Raw genomic sequence first — 6,000 nt, 5'->3', positions numbered from 1 at the left:
ATAGTGGTGTGTCTTCTCCAGGAAGGATTTCGGGGTTCTAGAAGCGGTCCCATTGTCTGGTGGATGGCATGCTTGGTAAATGCTCCCCAAAAAGCTGTAGGGGCCCTTGAGGACTACGCCTATGTTGGTTCCTCATAGCCATAGGCTAATCCTCCTTAGCTTGAATGATGCAACTTCTGACTTTATTTTAAAAGTATCCTAATGCCACTAGGAAAGAACCCTAGAGGGGGGTGAATAGGGTTTATGCTAATCTAATCCAATTTAATACCAATTAAAAACTAATTAATAAATATCCTAGTAAATATGATATGCAACAAGATATATATGCAAGGATATACAAATATCACAAGGGTAAACAATCTATACTAGATAGTGTGTAATATAAATAACAAGCAATATACAAAGGCGATACAAGATATGAACATAAGAAAAAGTGTGCCAATGCAATCACAAACAAATGATATGTTCATGGAGTTCGGTCCCCACGACCTACATCTCCGCTCCTCACCTCGAGGAGATCTCCACAATCACATCGGGTTTTCTACGCTCAACCGAATAACGTTTACACCACACAATATTGGTTTTTAACGCTCACCGATCAACGTTCATAATCTCACAATGTAACTACACTAACTACCACCTCAAGTGTTGGTCTCTAGCACGTGTCTCCCTCAAATGTTAGGAATTACAACCTCTCTAGGCATTACCACCTACCCCACTCCTCTTGGGACGACCCCGTCTCTCACCACACACTCCTCTTGGTGTACTAGTGTATTACAAAGTGATCTACACAATTAAGCTCACAATACAACAAGTTTGTTCTCTATAATAGATGAGAACTCAATGTAGGCTCACACTCAATTGTACAACTCTCACAACCCTAAATATACTATGTATGAAAATACTAAAAGCTCAATGTGGGTGTGTGTAACAACTCACAACCCTAAATATACTATGTATGAAAATACTAAAAGCTCAATGTGGGTGTGTGTAACAATGAGATAAATCAAAACTAAACTCAAATAAATTCTTGTAACAATGAGATAAATCAAAACTAAACTCAAATAAATTCTAGCTTATGGAAATAAAAATCAAACATAAAAAATAGCTAGATTGAGTTTAGGAAAACTTCTCTATATGATAACAAGAGAGAGGGAGAAGAGTGATTGCTCAAATACTAAGGGACGATCTCCACTTGCTCTTGTGAAATTCTCTTCACAAATCGAAACTAGAAAAATGCTTAAAAGCTTTTTAAACAAACTCAAACCAAACTTTAAACCCTTGTTAAAACTTTCTTAAAACATTCTCCAAGTGATTTTTGGTCTGAGGTATGAGGGGTATTTATAGAGATCCTAAAACACAAGAAAAACAAAGCAAAAAGACCAAAAACCCAAAACTGGAACAAGCTGAAAAAAACTAGCCGTTACAGCATCAGTCGACTGATGAGTTGACCGTTAGAGGCATTATCCAGCTCATCAGTCGACTGACAGACCTTATCAGTCGACTGATGATCTCATCGGTCGACTGGTCAGTCGATCAAAACAAAACAGAAACTTTTTTAAATTGCATGCACTTTCTTCAGTAGACTGATTGGTCGACTGATTTCATCAGTCGACTGATTTCATCAGTCGACTGATTTCATCAGTCGACTTACCAGTCGACTGATAACAAGTATACAGCCAGTTTAAAATAAAAATCTGATTTTTAAACTGCTTTTAAAATAGCAAAAAAAATCCAAAAAATATAAAACTTTGAGAAATGATTGTAGATATGATAATACACATGTTAAAAAAACCGGTTTTCAAAAATCACCTCCCAAATGTGAAAACTCTTCATTTTGCAAAAATGTCCAAAAACATGAAACTAAACATACATGTTTTTGACATATTGATTTAAACAAACTTTTGAAACTTTGTAACTGATTTTATAGACTTAATAAAATATGTATAAACTAATATTGAAGTCTATAAACTAATAAAACAATGTTTTTACAAAAACACCTATATTTTGATAAAATCAACAAATACGTGTGTGTGATTAATATGAGCTTAAAGTATTAACACACAAGTATAAACTTATACTACAAATATGTAAAACCCAGAAAATTTCTACAATAAATATATGTGAATTATTAATAGTTAATATTTTTCTTGTGATGAAAAATAATATATATACACATATATATGTCATATGAATGTAATTATCTGTGTTTGAGAACCCAACAAGTGATTTTAAGTGAGAGTAATCGAGTGCCATGGCCAGCGTGTGAAATGCCCAGCAGCAGACATTTTTGTGCTGCGCGGTCGACCGACGCGGTCGACCGTACAGCAGTCAGAGAGCTTCCAGGTTTCGTTTTTCTTTGCGGTATTATTTCGGGTCTTTTGGGTTTCAGGTCGGGTTGTGAGTGGATATATATGCTACTGTTCACGAGAGAGCCTCTTGGAGTTCTGAAATCAAAACCCTAGCCCCCCCTCTCTTCCCTTAAACCCTAATCCTCTCTTTTAGTGACCTGGGAGCAGTTTAGAGGATTGTCAGCAGGTCTGTGGGATTTCAGCGAAGTGGATCAACCTCCTGCAGATCTAGGGCTTTCGTCAACACCCAAAGGCGAGTAATTTCTCGCCCAACCCCCACCCTTTCATTTTCATGTCAAAAAACTAAATTTTTATTGGTTTTTATGGATCCAAATTCGTATTTTAAAGTAGCTAATAGAGTATTGTGGCATAGAATATGGATTTGGGATTTTATCTGTTTTAAAAACTCACCAACGTTTTCTGTTAAAGAGACCCAGATCTGAATATGTTTAAAAGGAGAAAAACCCTGTTTTTGTTGATTGACTATACATAGATCATGTTTAACTATGTTTGGGATCTTGATAATGAATCCTCAATGTATAAGTTTTCTTTATTTACCTGTTAAATGACAAATTTCAATCTGCTATATTGCATTTTATCTTAGGTCAGATCTAGACAGAAACCCAAACCTGGGTTCTGTCTGTCTCGCGATCGACCGCATCGGTCGACCGCAGGGCGCGCAGCGAGGGCAGAACAGAGTCTGCCCTCTGCGCGGTCGACCGTGACCTCTTTTCGGTCGACCGAATTTCCTGGCGGTCGACCGCTGCGTCCTTCCGGTCGACCGAATTTCCCGGCGGTCGACCGCCAGGCTCGTAGCGCCTGGCTCGTAGCAGAGTCGGTCGACCGAGTCGGTCGACCGACGCACTGTCTGTTGTGATTTCTTGTTCTGGATATTTTTGGGGATATTATTTATGTTCGGGAGTTTGCCTGGACTATCTGACCTTGGTATTTAGCCTCACTATGTATTCATGCATGATAGATGACCTAAGGGTATGATTTGCGGATTTATACACTGTTCGAGCGTGGATTGATATAAGTAGACTTCTCTATATGCATCAAAACTTACGATTTGAGATACAAGGTATATACATGAGGGTTTCCTTGTTTGGATTATTTCGCTCGATGTACATATGCTCGTGTTGTAAATTTTTAAATACTAAAACCCTCTTTAGTAGGATCAACGATTTTAGATCTATTATATATATTATCTGTATTTTCTTATACAACGAGCACTTTTCCCTTGGGGTTGGTTGTGATGTTACTCGCTAGCGCTTTGACGCTCGTTGTCCCTCCCCCTTTCAGGTCACGAGCCAGGAGCACGGAGAGCCGCAGGTTGATAGCGGACCACATTAGTGTTCAGCTTTACTTCCTAGCTATGTATTATTTTCTTTGAGCTCCATTGTAGTGAGGCTAGACATTTGAGGGTATTATTCTAGAAATTGTAAAGGCTGTGATGCCTTATCTCTTTATCGTCAGATATTTGTATTTGAGACTTGTTGAGTATTTCAGTTTATCTACTCAGATCTTGACTATGTATTTCTGTATTGTTGGATGATGAAATATTTATGTGACTATTATCATTTCATCAGTATTCCTTGTGTTATCTCTTACCTGTTTTGTACCTACACCAGTTGTTGATTCTACTAGATAGATGTTAATTGTGATGGTGAAACATGTTATTACACGGTGTGGTGCATAGCAGGTTTGACATTCTTGGTTTCACCTTGGACTGCAGCCTTGTGTGAACCCAGGGGCATCACAAAATACTATAAACTATATACCCAAGCAATCTTGATCTTCGATATGCTCTTCTTGGTAAACTTGCGGATGAAGCTTGAACTTAAATCTTCAATTTGAATTGCATTGCTTCATACCATAATTCCGTCAACCCCCATTGGATATGATCGTGAAAGCTCAATTCTATCCATCCTCCAACATATTGTTTGCCTAGAATAATTACAAAAACACAAACATTAGATAAACAATATTAGTGGTAAATTGTTTGTTAAACATCATCAAAACAAAAGGACCCAACATATTTAGCTTGAATGGTGCAATTCCGGTGTTGTTCTTCAGGGTGATTAAAATCAAACCCTTGATAAAAACTTGGCATGTCTTCTCGAAAAAGAAGAGTGGCCCGACAGTGAGCGCCAAACTGTTGATGCTCGATATCAAACAACCAATTAGTTCAGAAGAGGATGGTTGCGGGGTGATGAAGGATGATGGAGTGTAATGACCGTGAATTTTTGATACTAGTAAAAATATTTTTTTGGTATTTTAAAATATTCAATTATTATTTTTATGCGTGTATTTGTATTTTCTCAATTTTTTAGAATTTTCTACGATTTAAAAGTCCAAGTTTTATATTTATTTAAATGATTTTGATATTTATGAATTAACTTAGTGCAGTAAATTTTTTTAGAATTAATCCGTTGTATTATCGATACTATTACGTATCATTTTAAATAATACGTTTTATTATTATTACTATTACATATTATTTCGTATAATATAGTGTATTATTATTAATATTACGTATTATTTGTACAATTTGTTGTATTATTACTACTATTGCGTATTATCTGTTGTATTAGTATAATTTGTATGTTTTATTGTGTGGATAATTTTCCCATAATTATTTAATTTTAAATGTAAGTAATTATATTTTTTATTAATTATTTTTGTTTAAATACCTAAACCCTAACCCTAAACCTATATATATATATATATATATATATATATAAGAGAGAGAGAGAGAGAGAGAGAGATAATGGGTATCCTTGTCATAGGAGGGGATTTCCTCCTTGACTGCCCTCTAAAATCACATGATTGTTGTGACATTATGGAATTAAAGATCCGCTCTGTTGAACCTTGATCTACATATTTTAAAAACCCTAACACACCCATAGTTTGGGGTGAATCCGTCGGTGCGTTTGGACCCTCCATCGAGCCCATGTGAAAATGTCTTATTACATTCAAACCGTTAAATTGATACGAGTGGGCATGAAGGTCAAACGACGACGGGTTCACCCAAACTTGGTGCTGTTTGGATTTTAGAATATGTATGATCAAGTTCAACGAGCGGATCATCACACAATGTCGGCTTCAACTCATGTGAATTTTATGAGCGTAGGCAGGAACCCTCCTAAGACAAGGATACGCCATTAATAATCTCATATATATATATATATATATATATATATATATACTAGTTTATATACACGTGTAATGCACGTGGTAAAATATTAAAAAAATTATTTTAGATTCATTTAATTACTTTAAATTAGTCAGATTCATCTTGAGTTCAAATATGTAAAATTGAATTTTTAGATTTATTAGTATTTTATTTGAATATATTTCTAAAAATAAATGTATTGGTTTTTTAAGATAAACTGGGATGAATATACCTAACTGGGATATTGTAATTGTCATTATGAACAATAGTTATAGCAATAAAGATTTTTTTAAAAAAATTAAGTTTTTTCAACTAATTTTTAATTAAAAAAACTAAGATCACTGTCTGATATACTGCAAACTTGTAAATTATTTTTCTTATAAGAAGTTAAAATTTATCACCACTATCAACACCCAACATGAACTTAATTAGAGTATGAAATTAAATAATGATCAAATTTGGTCACTTATTTAA

The sequence above is a fragment of the Asparagus officinalis genome, chromosome 9 (assembly GCF_001876935.1).
Source record: "Asparagus officinalis chromosome 9, Aspof.V1, whole genome shotgun sequence".
NCBI lineage: Eukaryota > Viridiplantae > Streptophyta > Magnoliopsida > Asparagales > Asparagaceae > Asparagus > Asparagus officinalis.
The sequence above is the reverse complement of the archived record's forward strand: the minus strand, read 5'-3'. Positions refer to the sequence as shown.